This window comes from Petaurus breviceps, unplaced genomic scaffold (genome assembly GCF_028583685.1).
Source record: "Petaurus breviceps papuanus isolate PSGF00001 unplaced genomic scaffold, PetGlider_PUasm1.0 178, whole genome shotgun sequence".
NCBI lineage: Eukaryota > Metazoa > Chordata > Mammalia > Diprotodontia > Petauridae > Petaurus > Petaurus breviceps.
The window spans coordinates 108,416-123,887 of record NW_027185777.1 but is presented as its reverse complement, the minus strand read 5'-3'; the positions used below and the strand labels follow the sequence as shown (position 1 = coordinate 123,887).

The 15,472-nt window shown below is 42.1% G+C and overlaps 1 protein-coding gene and 1 pseudogene across 1 annotated transcript in view; one reads left to right on the top strand and one right to left on the bottom strand.

Moving 5' to 3' along the window:
- Positions 1-7,643: 7,643 nt before the first annotated feature.
- Positions 7,644-7,866, bottom strand: LOC138159819 (ubiquitin-like protein 5 pseudogene; annotated as a pseudogene).
- Positions 7,867-14,838: 6,972 nt separating this feature from the next.
- SLC25A38 (solute carrier family 25 member 38) overlaps positions 14,839-15,472 on the top strand; it is a 19,243-nt gene continuing 18,609 nt past the window's right edge. Inside the window, exon 1 of the mRNA XM_069086129.1 lies at positions 14,839-15,164. The gene's annotated coding sequence lies outside the window, so the exon portion shown is untranslated. The remainder of the gene's footprint in view (positions 15,165-15,472) is intronic.

Sequence of the window (15,472 nt, the reverse complement as noted above, 5' to 3'; positions counted from 1 at the left end):
ATGGAAAGAATTCAGCCCAGGCTAACTTGGAGTCAGTTGCAAAAGTTTATTATATGCCTTACAGCGAGCAAGGATCCTTAGGGGACCTGCAAGCTTAAAGAAGACACAGGCATAGCTTTAAAGAGTTAAGGCTATTCATTAGATGTCAATTAGGCTGACCAGGTGAGAAGAGGATGGGATTAGGGAGGAGTTAAGGTGGGGCCAGTGTTTAAAGGAACATGCAATTTTTATGTAACTTGGAAGGCGTATTGCCCATGATTCACTGGGAAAAAGCCCAAGGGGGGGGGGGCTACCTGGAGGTGTGGTTTTAGTCTTGAAACGTCACTAAGTCAGCTAGCAGTCAAGGGCTGACTGAGAAGTGCCCAGTCTGCCACCTATCAGTGTCATGCTTGACAGGATTGATGTCTGAGAACCAAGGTTAGCAGAGAGAATTGCTTAAGGAGTTAACCTAGAGATGGGGTATTGAAGGATTCATTGACACCCTTGGTATTCTGAAGGAAACCTGTCAACTTCTTCCCAGAAATGATGCTTTTAAACAAATAAAATATATGATTATTAAGGAAACCAATTATATTTGAATACAGTTGTCAAAATAGTAAATAAATTCATGGATACCTAAATTGTGGCCTCTGCATTAACAGAAGTTAAAATAAAACACTATCATTTTACTACTACTACTACTACTACTAATTTTTAAAAAAGAGTTGGCAGGGACCTTAGAGGATATTTAGTCCCACCCCTTCATTGTACAAGTGGGAAAATTGCCCAATTAGCTTCATTCTTCTATAGCCAGTATGGCTTAATGGAAAGAGAGGGCTTTGGAGCCAGGAGGATCAGGGTTCAAGCTCCCATTTATCATCTATACCAGCACATAGTAATAGCTTATAAATTTTTGTGAACTGATCGCTCAGTGACCCAAGCAACTCTCTAAGACTATCATTTGCAGAGAAGATGCTGACCTGCACTGGTAAAGGGACCTTCCTTGCCATGAAGTTCTCTATATTAGTGAAATCACAGGTTCAGTTTCTATCCTTACTCTATGACTGTCATTTTATTTTTGTGTCTTAACACAGTGCTTGGCACTCAGAATGTATTTAATATATTTTTTATTTAAGATGAAAAAATTTAGGTGGCATATACTTATTGTTTTCAAGTGCTGGAAAGTTTGCAGTGGAGAAACGTTATTAGTCTTCTTGTGTTTGTTGCCTTCTGCATGAAGCAAATGTCTCTCCAGTTGCTAGTGCTTCACCCCTTAAGATTAATTTCTGTTTACTCTTGTGTGTGTTTTGTATGGGACTATTTATTTATATGTTGCCTGCCCCATTAGAATGTAAACTATAGGCAGGGGTCATTTTTGCTTTAAAAAAATGTAATTTTTACTTTGTTGTTATTTGGAACTTGACAAACACACATTTTAGTGACTTTATGAACATAGATCCAAGTTGCTCACCAGAATGGCTGGACCAATTCACACCTCTATCAACAATGCATTAATACACTACTACTCCGACAATCCCTCCAAAATGTGTCACTCTACTTTTCTATCATCTTTGCCAGGCTGATAGGTATGAGGTGGAACTTCAGAATACTTTTAATTTGAATTTCACTTATTATAAGCAACTGTTTTTTTTTTTCATATGGCTACTGATAGGTTGGATTTTTGTAACCAGCACTAAATGATGCACTACAATGTGGAAGTTCGGAATAACGTGGGCCAGGTGAGATTATTAATGCAATCCATTTATTGATTCCATGAGCAAGGTTTTTATAAAGTATCAAGACAAAGAAGGTAACTATAGGTCACTAGGCTTTCCACTACTGCTTTGTTCAGTTCCAAGATGCCAGGCAGTGATGTCAAGTAGGCCTTGACAGTAATCATGTCCTTGATGTTTCCATACACATGAATAGTATCTAAAATGTATTAATGGGGGCGGCTAGGTGGTGCAGTGAGTAAAATCACCAGTCCGGAGTCGGGAGGACCCGGGATCAGTTCCGGCCTCAGACAGTTAACACCCCCAAAAAAAAAAAAAAAAAAACCAACAAAACTGGCAGTGTAACCTTGGGCAAGTTACTTAACCCCAATTGCTTGGTTTTTGTTTTTTTGTCTTTATTAATTTGTTTATTTTTAGTTTACAAGATTCATTACCACAATTCCTTGAGTTTCAAATTTTCTCTCCCTCCCCCCTTTCCTCCATGGCAGCATACACTCAAGTATAGTCTCTGCAAATACTTTCACATTAGGCCTTAGTCAGGATATAAAGAAGGATTGTAACAGATGGAATGAAGAATGGGCAAGAGGAAACAAAACCAAACAAAAACGAAAAAGGGCAGGTAGTTTGCTTCAATCTGGGTTTGATCTCAATTCTTTCTCTAGATGTAAATATCTCTCTCCATCATGACTCTTTTGGGTTTGACTTATGTCTCTGGATTGCTGAGAAGAGACCAGTTTATCGAAGCTGGTCATCACACATATGTTGTGTCTGTAATTGTGTACAAATTCCTCCTGGGTCTACTCTTCTCACTCAGCATCAGTTCATATAAGCCTCTCCAGGTAAATATGAAGTCATCTGCTCCTCGTTTCTTATTGCACAATAGTATTCCATAACATGCATATACCACAACTTGTTCAGCCATTCCCCAATTGATGGGCACCCCCTTAATTTCCAATTCTTTGCTACCATAAAAAAGAGCTGCTATAAATATTTTTGTACATATGGGTCTTTTCCCACTTCTATGATCTCTTTGGGATACAATCCTAGAAGTGGTATTGCTGGGTCAAAGGGTATGAAATTATTTATAGTCCTTTGGGCATAATTCCAGATTGCTTTCCAGAATGGTTGGATCAGATCACAACTCCACCAGCAATTCATTAATATTCCAATTTGTCCACATCCTCTCCAGCCTTTGTCATTTTCCTGTTTTGTTATCTTAGCCAATCTGACTGGTGAGATATGGTACCTCAGAGTTGTTTTGACTTGCGTTTCTCTAATCAATAGTGATTTAGAGCATTTTTTCATATGCTTATAAATATCTTTAATTTCTTCCTCTGTAAACTGCCTATTCATATCCTTTGACCATTTATCAATTGGGGAATGACTTGTATTCTTATAGATTTGACTCAATTCTCTGTATATTTTAGAAATGAGTCCTTTATCAGTGACATAGGTTGTAAAAATTCTTTCCCAATTTTCCACTTCCCTCTTAATCCTGGTTACATTGGCTTTGTTTGTACAGAAGCTTTTCAATTTAATGTAATCAAAATTATCCATATTGCATTTTATAATGCCCTCTAATTCTTGTTTGGTCATAAAGTCTTCCCCTCTCCACAAATCTGACAGGTAAACTATTCCTTGTTTTTCCAGATTGCTTAGAGTATCAGCCTTTATAGCTAGATCATGCACCCATTTAGACTTGATTTTGGTATATGGTGTTAGATAATGGTCTATGCCTAGTTTCTGCCATACTATATTCCAGTTTTCCCAGCAGTTTTTGTCAAATAGTGAGTTCTTATCCCCAAAACTGGGGTCTTTGGGTTTATCAAACAGTCGATTACTATAGTCATTGACTGCTGAGTCTCGTGTACCCAATCTATTCCATTGATCCACTACTCTATTCCTCAGCCAGTACCAAGTAGTTTTGAGGACTGCTGCTTTATAGTACAGATTAAAATCTGGTATAGCTAGTCCACCATCCCTAACATTTCTTTTCATTAATTCCCTTGATATTCTGGACCTTTTGTTCTTCCAAATGAATTTTGTTACTATTTTTTCTAGTTCTGTAAGGTAGTTTTTTGGTAAACTGATTGCTATGGAACTAAATATATAATTTAATTTAGGTAAAATTGTCATTTTTATTATATTAGCCCAACTCAACCACAAGCAATTGATGTCTTTCCAATTAGTTAGATTTGACTTTATTTGTGTGAGAAGTGTTTTGTAGTTGTGTTCATATAGGTTTTGAGTTTGTTTTGGCAGGTAGATGCCCAAATATTTTATAATGTCTACAGTAACTTTAAATGGGTTTTCTATTTCTATCTCTTGCTGTTGAATTTCATTAGAAATATACAGGAATGCCAAGGATTTATGTGGGTTTTATATCCTGCAAGTTTGCCAAATTTATGTATTGTCTCAAGTAGTTTTTTACTTGATTCTCTAAGTATATCATCATATCATCTGCAAAGAGTGATAGCTTGGTCTCTTCTTTGCCTAATTTGATTTCTTTGATTTCTTTTTCTCCTCTAATTGCTACTGCTAACACTTCTAGTACCAGATTGAATAAGAGGGGTGAGAGTGGACATCCTTGTTTCACCCCTGATCTTATTGGAAATGCTTCTAGCTTTTCCCCATTACATATACTACTTGCTGATGGCTTTAAATAGATGTTACCTATTATTTTAAGGAAAGCTCCATTTATTCCTATTATTTCTAGTGTTTTCAATAGGAATGGATGTTGTATTTTGTCAAAAGCCTTTTCCGCATCTATTGAGATAATCGTGTGGTTTTTGCTAGTTTTACTGTGATCAATTATACTGATGGTTTTCATAATATTAAACCATCCTTGCATTCCTGGAATAAATCCTACCTGATCAAAGTGTATTATTCTTGTGATAAGTTGCTGTAGTCTTTTTGCTTATGTTTTATTTAAAATCTTTGCATCTATATTCATGAAGGAGATTAGTCTATAATTTTCTTTCTCTGTTTTATCTCTTCCTGATTTAGATATCAGTACCATATTTGTGTCATAAAAAGAATTTGGTAGGACTCCTTCACTAATTTTCTCAAATAGTTTGTAGAGTATTGGAATCAATTGTTCTTTAAATGTTTGATAGAATTCACTAGTGAATCCATCTGGCCCTGGAAATTTTTTCCTAGGGAGTTCACTGATGATTTGTTCGATTTCTTTTTCTGAGATGGGGTTATTTAAGTAATTTACTTCCTCTTAAGTTAATTTGGGCAGCCTATATTTTTGTAAATATTCATCCATTTCCCTAAGTTTGTCAAATGTATGTGCATACAACTGTAATGAGAATGTAAATTTTAAAGATCTTCCCTGCCCCTAAGCTAAAGTGCACCTGGAGCCTGGGGTGAGAGGCTTGTTTTTCAGTAGATACTTTTTGATTGGCCAGTGGGTCCAAAAGGTTGTTACATTCTCTGAGCCAGGAGAAGGCTATATAAGCCCTGATGTGTAGCTTTGTTTTGGAGGCTCACTTTGAGAAGTGTTCTGTGATTTGATCTGTATTCTGGGAAGCCATTGTCCAGGGCCCCCCCGGCTTTGAAAAACCCAGATGTTGATTTGGTATGGATATAATGGTTAGACAGTTTGGAAAGCTGTCTACTTGATCTGTTTCTGTCTTGATAATTCTGCCTGTATACTTTGAAGTTCAGGGTGCTGACCTTTTCCCCTGAATAAGGTAAACGATATATGTCTGACTGATTAAAGTAAGCTTGTTAACCCATTTTGAGTTGCTTTCCTTTAATAAAGCAGATCCAAGAACCTGTGTGAGCAGCCACCCTAGGGACTTCAGGGTGCTTGCCGCTACAATACAACTGGGCAAAATAATTCCTAATTATTGTTTTAATTTCTTCTTCATTGGTGGTAGGTTCATCCTTTTCATTTTTGATACTCATAATTTGGTTTTATTTCTTTTTTTTTTTATCATATTGACTAAGAGTCTATCAATTTCATTGTTTTTTTCATAAAACCAGCTCTTAGTTTTATTTATTAATTCAATAGTTTTCTTAATTTCAATTTTATTAATCCCTCCTTTGGTTTTCAGTATTTCTAATTTTAATCTTAAAAAAAATGTATTAATAATCTTAAAAGGAAGCTAACACCTTCTGACTGGAATCCCAGAACAGAGCAGAGCCCTGGATTTCAGATATCAGGTGACCTCTGATATACAGCTCCACCACTGGGAAAACTAGGAGCAGACTATATGGAATGGCTGCATCACTGGAAAACCCAGAGCTAACTTTCAAAGTACAGCCTGACTCCAGGATCTGATGTTTAGGCTCCCTTCAGATTTTTCCTTAAAGAAGTGTCTGTTCATATCTTTTGACCATATATGTATAAGTGAATGACTCTTATTTATATTTGAATCTAATACACACACATCTTGTATATCAGACCTTTATCAGAGCAATTTGCTGCAAAGCTCTTTCCCTCACTTATTTACCTTCTAATTACAGCTGCACTGATTGTGTGTGCAGAGGTTTTCAGTTTTATATAATCATAATTGCCTATTTTATCTTGAGATAATATTTGTAAAAAGCACTTAGCACAGTGCCTACCACATAGCAGGCACTATGTTACTATTTATTCTTCCCCACTTCTGTTATCATCAATACTTTGTATTGCTTTCTAGTCCCCTCTTCTCCCAGTCCAGCCTTTTTTGGTATTGCTAGAGCTTATTGAAGAATCTGGCACAAAATAAGAGCTTAATAAATGTGTTAATTGATTGAAGGTAGAACTAGTTCCAATGAGTAGAAATAACAGGGAAGTAAATTTCTCCTACTCCTAAACTCCCTATAAAATAAGGAGAATGTACCCAATAATTCATGCTATTCAAAAAAAGGATGCGCTTTCTCAGAAGGTAGACTCTTCTGCTCAAAAAACACAGTGACCGCCCTCTTGCATCTTGGATAAAATACAAAGACTTGCAATTAACTTTTAAGGGCCTACACAAATGGACCTCCTGCCCACTTTTCAAGGTTTGTTGCACACTATTTTTCTTCATGTACTTCACATTCCAACCAAATGAACCTACTTTTTATCCCAGGTATGAAATTTTCCATTTTCCATCTCAGTATTTTTACACTGGCCTGGAATGCACTACTTTGTCACCTCTGCCCTGTAGAATCTTGAGGTCCATTCAAAACTCAGTTCAAGCACAACTTGCTACAAGATTCCTATCCTGAGACTTTCTGTTTATAGGGCTCTCTTCCCAGAAATCACTTTCTCACTTACTGGGGTTAATTTTCTTGGCGGGGGAACCCAGTAACAAACCTGTGGGAAGGTGTCACACTTTGGCTGTAAGAAACCTACTTGTTTGTTCACTTTGGTATCCCCAGCGATGTGCTTAACAGACATAACACTAGTGAACTAGTTTATTTTTAAAATTACATTTTATTTTTAGTTATGGATTCTTTCTGGCCTCCATTTCTTTCCTCATTGAGAAATCAAGGAAAACAAAACCATATTACAAACAGGTGGAGTCAAACAAAGCAAATGTCTGCACTGGTCCCGTCAAAAAGAAGAAAGAACTGTGCCTCTGTCTCCCAGATGAGTCTATGACCTCCCTTTCTGGAGGTGAGTGGCAATTTTATCCTGTGTCCTCTGGCATTGTGGTCTATTGTGGCCTTGATCAAAGCTTCTAAGCCTTGTAGAGCTGCTTGTCTTTACAACGTTGCTTGTTATTGTATTAATTGTTCTGTTGCCGCTCACTTCCCTTTTCAGCAGTGCTAAGGCTTGTCCAGTTTCTTTGAATCCATGATTGGCTGAATTTCTAAAAAGCTCTTGCACCTCCTGTCCGTACTTCAGAGCTGCTGGAAACCTGATGGGAGCTACTCTATTAACTTTGCTGGAGGCGAAGCAGGGTGGGGGGACCGGGGCGCAGCAGGGGGCCGGGCGCGGCCCCTCCACCCCTAGCCGTAGTAGAGCTCCAGGCTCATCCCGTCATGGATCTCGTAGTCCGCCAGCGTCACGTGGTCTTTGAAGACCGTGTACCATTTCTTCAGGATGATCTTGCTGCAGCGGGTGCCCGTCTGGGCCGCGATCAGCTTCTTCAGGTCCCCTATGGAGTCTTCGGGGTTGCACTTCACACGGACCTTCCTGCCCAGCCGGTCGTTGCACACGACTTCGATCATGGTTCCCCGATGTCCTCCGCCACGAGCAGCTGCGGCTCCGGTCTCACTGAGCAGGCGCACTGGCACTGCCTGGCCACCGCCGCCTTTTAGGGGCCAAAACCGGAAGTCCTAAACCGGAAGCCGCGCTTAAGTTTTTAAACTTGAACCTGTGAACTCCCCCTGCCCGGCCTCCCGCCCCTCCCCCACTTCAGAGGGCTCGATCTAAGTATCAGGAGCTTATCTAGATACTTGAGGATCGCGGTGTTAGAGAATGCAGACCCGCGTGGTCCGGTCTGTCCGTGGAGACCGGCAGCGCCCTCCTAGTCTGCACCTATACCCCGCCGTTCCCTTGCGAACTTGCTCCTTTCCCCGAGCCCTGGGGTGGGGGTGGAGACATCCTGCTGCCCTCCGGCCCCCGCCCTGCGGCCCTGGGTTCCCCCTGTCTGAAGAGAGGCGGCTGGGAGCCCAGGGGCATGAAGCGAGGCCGGCGCCGAGGCCTTTCCTCCCTGCACGCGGCTTTCCTGGGGCTGCTGCGGACTGCGGCCTCTCCCTGCTGGCACCGACCTGCCTTTGGTTTTGGATGATGACCATAGGCGCCATCGGGCAGGGCCGGGGTCCTCCGGGGTTGGGGGGCTGGGTCTTTCCTGCGGCCTCAACCTCTGCCTCTCTCCCTCCCCCCCTCCCCCCCCCAACCCGGGGCTGGAGGCAGAGGGGAGAAGTCGATGGAATCGATGGCTGGGCCAAAACAGCGTCAGAGATAAGTAGCTAAGGACTGAGCTTAGGCCAGGGGTGGGGAGCCACATGTGGCCTCGAGGCCCTTGGGTTTGGCCTTTGGACTAAGCCCAGGTTTTACAGAACAAAGCCTTTTCTTACGGGGATTTATTCAGTGAAGTCTGGATTCAGTCAAAGGGCCACACTTGAGGACCTAGAGGGCCACCTGGGACCTGGAGGCCACAGATTCCCCAGCCCTGGTTTAGGCAGAAGCTGGAGGAGAGTGAGGTCCTCCCAGCACAGGGATGCAGTGTGGAGGAGAGAGAGTCAGACCCGGGAAGCACTGCTGTGATGGCATGAGCAGTTCTTCAAATGAGACTCGTTCCCCAAATGCAATGGGCTGCCTCTGGAGCCTGGGGAGAAGGCCCATTTTCCTTTGGGGGGGGGCAGAATCAATTACCTTCAGCTGGGCCCCTCAAAGGGGAGCCGCTCTCCAGTTATGGGCGAGGTTTCAATTCAGAGATTCTGACTCCAGCTTTCTCCTAGTTAGGCTGGAGGGGCTTCAGCTTCCAAGGCAGTCTTTGATTAGGTGAGAACATAATGTCACTGATTAGATCTGGGGCTGGACTGGGCTCTGGTGCAAGGGATGGGCCATGGAGGTACATTGGAATGTGCAGTACCTCTGGCCCTCTAACTCCAAGGATTTTATTTAAATCCCATCCCTGACATCTACTTCCTGTATGACCTTGAGCAAATCATATAACCTCCTTGAGCCTCAGTTTTTTCATCTGCAAGGATAGCTTATATCTTGTCATTCCCCGTGGGCGAGTCAGGAGTCCAAGTACAAACTGGAATTCCTTCACCTTAAATTTGAAGTCTGCAGATAACCAGGGCTTTTGAAGTCTGGGACTAAGTACTCTGTAAGTTCTTCTAGCATCTTGGGTCTTGGAAGACTTTCTCATTATAGCAAAGGCCTTCCTATCCTTTATTTAGGACATGGTTAATTTAATTTGGTGTGCAAATGAAATTATATATTTTTGGTGTTACCAAATACTTTCAGTCTTAATGGATTCAAGGACAGGAATTAAAAGGTTCAAGGTTGTAGTTATATTATAATTTATAGATCCCTTACTAGGCAAATTCAATTCAATTGAATAAGCATGTATTAATCACCTATGTACAAAACACTGTAGATAATTGGATCATGAATTTAAAGAGTTGACAGGGACCTTAGAGGATTGTACAGATGGGGAAATTGCCCAATTAGCTTCATTCTCTTCTATAGGCAGTGTGGCTTAATGGAAAGAGAGGGCTTTGGAGCCAGGAGGATCAGGGTTCAAGTCTCATTTCTTATCTATACAAGCACATAGTAATAATACCTTATAAATTCTTGTGAATTGATTGCTTAGTGACCTAAACAACTCTCTAAGACCACAGTCTGCAGAGAAGATGCTGACCGGGATTGGTAGAGGGAGCTTCCTCACTTTGGGGTTCTCTATATTGATAAAATCACAGGTTCAGCTCCTAGCCTTTCTCTACGACTATGTCTTTCTACCTTTGTGTTTTAACACAACTCCTTACAGTCAGAATGCATTTAAATTTTTTAAATTAAAATGAAACTGGGAAGATGGTGCAGCAGGTCAGAAAATTCCAGGCTCTCCAAATTTTTCCTCAACAAACAAGACAGAACATAGTCTCCAAGTGAATGTATTGTGGGAAAACTAAACCAAAGTCAAGGTAAATAGTTGTCTTCCTAAGACAACTTGAGAAGACCTCAGGCAAGGCTACATACATGGCCAAGGCATTTCAGACTGCTGATGGATCCCTGCTCAGACTCTTCTGCCCATCATGCTTCCTCCCGTTTGACTCCTGCAAAGCTTCTGCTGAAGTTTTCTGGTAAGCTTCTGAGATTTTCTCCATTGATCTGGAACCTATTGTTGATACATTGTCTCTTCTGTTGCCTTTTTTAGTAATTCTGTGGGTAAAGGGCGCGTCTGCTTTCCCAGTTCTGCACGTCCTTCTAGGAAATTCAGATGAGCTGCTGCTGCCCCCTTGTGGTTCCTAGCTTCCATGCAGTTTCTTCTACTACGTGTAGAGGGAAGGGTCCCATTGTCACTCCTGTCTACATGGTTATTTTACATTGAGCTGATTGCATTTACTGATTAACCAAGCCATAGTAGTATTGAGAATAAACATTTGTGAGCTGTGCAGCATGCTGAGAAATGTATACCGTATTCTCAACGTGCTTTATTTCTGACCAGCCAAAGAAAGACAGAGCTGACCCTAGGCCTAGAGCTGGAAGGAACCTTCCAGGCCTTGTAGTCCAGTCCCTTCATTTAACAGATGGAAAACCTGAGGCCCATTGAGGTTAAGTGGCTTAGGATCATAGATTTTGAGCTAAAAGGAGTCAGAGTTCATCTAGCCCATACTTCATTTTACAGATGAGGCAAATGAGTTCTAGGTGGATAAAGAATTATAGGTTTGCCATAATAGATTTCCTTATTGTAATCAAAAACAAAAACTCCAATTAATATTCTGAGAAGTGTGATATAGTATAAAAAGCATAGATCTGAGAAATAGGAGGCCTAGAGGCCTATTATGATGATGAATAAGTTATTTAACCTTTTGAGTCTCAGTTTCCTTACCTGCAAATGGGCAGAATAAACTCATCCTATTTATTTCAAGGGTTATGGTGAGCCTAACATGAAATAATATACTTAAACATAGCAGTAGTTCTCACTGACATGGTGCTTTCAGACTTATCAAGAACTTCTCCCACAACAGCCCTGTGAGGTAAGGGGTAATACAAATATTGTCAGCCTTATTTTGCTGATGGGGAAACTGAGCCTGAGAGAAGGTAACACAACTGCTAAGTATCAGAGTGAGATTCAATCTAAAGTCTCTCCTGATTCCAAGTCTAGTGGCTTTCCTAGTCTATGATGCTGAAAACTATGAGGCCACAAGATCATAAAATATAGAATAGAAAGACTTTAGACATCACTTAGTGGAATGGTCTCCAGCCTATGGGCCACAGATTCCTAAGGACAAAAGTTTCAGAATTGCAAGAGTTCAGTGAATCCATAAATATTCAAATGTATTTCCTGCAGCTAGCATAAGTAATGTGTGTCATTCATATGTGTATCACAATTTTTCAAAGGCGTATAGATTCTATTGTGATTTAACAGAATACGGTTTTACTAAATAGCATTCCTGAGTTCATAGTCACTTCTTGTCAACATGCATTTTCTCCATCGACAGTTAACTGTAGTATGGCTACTATCATATGGTGTTGATCACAGAGGGAGTCATCATTTTTAGAAGGCACTTGATACTGGAAAAGTTTGGAAGCTATTGGTCTAGTGTAAATATAGGTGACAGAAGGTAGGATTATGATAAATCTGTAACAGTGTAAACAATCAGTTTCCGAGGACTATCCAGTGTTAACCTGTTGAAACTTAAATAGACATGAATTCATCATATGTTCCTTCCCTGATCAAGAAACTTAAACTGCTCTCCACTTTAGAATCACAGATTTAAATCTAGCAAGGACTCTAGAAATAATCTTGTCCAACTCCCTCATTATACAGAAAATGAGGCCCCTACAGATTTTTAAATTATTTACTTGACATAATACAGGTAAGAAGCCACCAAGCTGGGACTCACACTCATGTCTTAGAATTGTTACTACTACTTTATCTAATTCATACTTACCTACAATACAAGCCACTGGGGCATCCCTCAGTGCAGGGGGTGGGTGCTCTAGGGGAAGGTTATTCAAGGTTCAAGGTACTCCATGGGTCAGTACCCAGAAAACTATAGCCTATGAGCCCCCACTAATGTGTTTATCTTTAGCCATCAACCAGAGAATACAGTTAGCTTAATGCAATGACATTTAATGCAACAGAAACAAATCATAGCCCCATGGTGTTCATCCTTTCATAAATAAACAAAGTATCAAAAGTTAAGTAGCTAGGTGGCACAGTGGATAGAGTACTGGGCTTGGAATCAGGAAGACTCATCTTTGTGAGTTCAAATAAAATCTTAGACACTTACTAGCTATGTGACCCTGGGCAAGTCACTTTACCCTGTTTGCCTTACTTTCCTCATCTGTCAAATGAGCTAGAGAAGAATATGGCAAACTATTCTGTTATCTTTGCCAAGAAAATCCCAAAATGGAGTTACAGAGTCAGACAGGACTGAACAACAACAGAAACAGAACATAGATGGTAAGGTACACAAACGAGGATCCTGTGTGGCCAGGGTATATATTTGGAGCAGTACACACACACACACACACACACACACACACACACACAATGTGTATTCAGCTCACACCTCCAATGCCTTCAATTCTGTAGAGCCAGTGATTTCTCTTAGTGATGTCATTGCACTGCTCACCCTACCACAGACCTGTTCTTGGTCTCATCATTTCCACTGGATGCTACTCCAGTGATTTCCATCTAGAATATAATTTATTTTGGAGCAAGTCAGCCCAGTAGCACAGTAGATGGAGTGCTGCTCCTGAAGTCAGAAAGACTCATCTTTATGAGTTCACACCTGGCCTCAGACACTTACTAGCTGTGTTATCCTGGGCAAAGTTTCCTATCTATAAAACACACTGGAGAAGGAAATGGCAAACCACTCTAGTATCTTTGTTGAGAAAACCCCAAATGGGGTCACGGATACTCAGACATGACTGAAAATGACTGAACAACAAGAAGTCAAGAAACATTAAGTACTAATTTTGTACCAGATTCTAGGCTGAGTGCTGTGGATACAAATATAAGCCAAAAAAAAAAAAAAAAGAACTGACCCTGCCCTCAAGGAGCTTACACTCTAATTGAGGAAGACAACACAATGGGGAAGTTATAAAGGGGAAAGAGAAGGCACTCATGTGGGGATATGGTGGAGAAGACCAGAGAGTCAAAAGGGGGAATCTCCAAAAGGGAGGCCACTGAAGGGTCTCCTCAGTGGGAGAAGAGGTTCCAGGGTAAGAGTAACTTAGAAGCCAAATATCTCATTTTCCCATCTCTATGGTATTTATATCTAATGTTTGGCGATATTTTAATTGTAAAAAGGACTCACTAATGTTTATCTGCTTAGAGTGCCTTGGGACTGGGAATAAAAGGCCTGGAGACCATTAGATGGACCTGAGAGATGGGGAAGAGAGGGGGAAGATGGAGAAAAAGTGATTTTTCATCTTTCCAGTTTTCCAGGATTTCTGGTTTGGGCCCCAAATGAACCAGAGTTTCCATTCCTTAAAAGAAAAGATTATAAATTAATCCTCACTGTTCAGTTTTGGGCAAAGAGTGAGGTGATAGTTGTGTTAAGGAGGGGAAGACAACAATAATGATGAAACAAAAAGTGTCAGCCAAAGAGTTGTCTATCTACCTGTTTCCCTACAAGAAAGTTTCTCCCTTTGGATGGCAGAGACCAGGGCCCCATAGAGTCAGGGCTAAAGGGAGAAGTTGGGAAAGAGTAACTCAGGGACAGAGTGAGGCAGGAAAATGAGTCTTCTAGACTCCAGACCCTATACTTTATTCACTTTTCCATCCATGTCAGCAAGACCTAAATTAAAATCCAGCCTCAGACACTTATTAGCCATGTGACCCTGGGCCAATCACTTGGCCCCTTTGAGCCTCAGCTTTCTCATCTGTGAAATGGGGATAATCACAGAACCTCCTTCTTCCTTCCCAGAGTTGTTGTGAGGAACAAACAAGATAATATTTGTAAAGTGCTTACACAGTGCCTGGCACATAGTTGGTGCTCTATAAATGTTAGTGTTTTTTTAAATTACAAATCTTAAAGTGCTGGGGGTTCTTAAATTAGGGGTCCATGAAATTGGCCTTTTACAATTTTGATAATTGAATATCAATATAATTTCTTTCCTTTAGAATCCTATGGAATTTATTTTATGGCTCTAAAAGCATTACTCTGAGAAGGGGTCCACAGGCTTCACCAGACTTCAAGGCTGCTCCAAAGGGGCCACAGAAAGGGTGAGGAACTCTGGTCTCAGAGGGAGCATAGTGTAGGGGAAAGAGGGGGATTTAGGGTCCCTGACTTTGAATCCTCACTGTGCCCCCTTGCTACCTTAAGATTAAGGAGTTGGTTTATTTGACCTCTAAGGTCTTTTCCAGGCACCAGTGTAAGGTAGGGAAGGAAACCTTGCCCCAACGCCAGGTGCCGAAGCCACGGGTGCAGTTCTACACCCCCCCCACCAGGTGGCGCTGCAGGCAAGGATCGATCAGCGCCTGCTCGGCTTCGGAGGCTCTAAAGCTAACCCCGGAAGCGGTTTTGCTCGCTTCTCTCCACCCACTTAAAAATAACCGTCGTGGGTCCGATCAGCCGCTGCGTGACCCAGGCCCCGGGGGGGTAACCTGCGCGGCTCCCAGAGGTTTGCTCCGGGGGCGGAGAGGGGGTGCGGAGGGACCGGGGCTCGGAGGCTGCAGACAGGAGAGGAGAGGACGCGGGCGCTGATCCCTGGGTGGGGAAGTGGCCTGGGACCTCCCGGCGTCCGTGTAGCCGCAGCCCCCGGGGAGGCCGGAGAGGCCCGGACGATGGGGAGAGAGGAGCGGCGGCATCCGTGAAGAGAGCCTCCCCCCAGCAAAGGTAACCGCCCGCGGTCTCCGCCCCGAGACTGGGAGCGCAGCGCGATGCCGGGCCACCGGCTCGGAAAGTGGGCACGAGTGCCGATCTGTTTAGCGCCTGCTGTGTGCCGGGCACTATCAAGTACATGGTGACTGCGCGCTGGACCCTGCCCCGTGGGGTGTTTACACCCGGCTAGAGGAAAACAGCTTGTAGAGAGATAAGGGAATGCCGGAGACTGAAGAGGAGAGAGGAAAAAGAGAGGGGAAGGGAGAAAGAGAAGAGAGGGAGGGAGAGAGAGAAGGAGAGGGGAGGAGGGAGAAAACAAGAGA